Raw genomic sequence first — 346 nt, 5'->3', positions numbered from 1 at the left:
CTGCTGAACGCACCTTCATCACAGTAAAAGCAAGACTTTAAGTAGTACAGAAGGTAATCATAGGCGCGTGCTTACATTTCGAAGTGCTGTGTGGAAGTGTGTTTTCATGTCAACTGGGACAGCACTAACTTTGACTAAAATTATATTAAAATATGATTGTTAAGTGGGACATTTGCTTGTGTATTTACATTTGCAGGATGTAAATGAAATAAGTGTACTGTAAAATGTAGGGGAAAATGGCTGTAATAACTGCGATACTGATAATAGTGAATATCATGTGAGTAATAAAATATTTATAAGATAAAGTATATTCCTTCTTTTTCTTCTTGACATTTTATCAACTTAG

This window comes from Penaeus monodon, chromosome 15 (genome assembly GCF_015228065.2).
Source record: "Penaeus monodon isolate SGIC_2016 chromosome 15, NSTDA_Pmon_1, whole genome shotgun sequence".
Classification (NCBI taxonomy): domain Eukaryota; kingdom Metazoa; phylum Arthropoda; class Malacostraca; order Decapoda; family Penaeidae; genus Penaeus; species Penaeus monodon.
Note: the sequence above shows the minus strand (reverse complement) of the source record.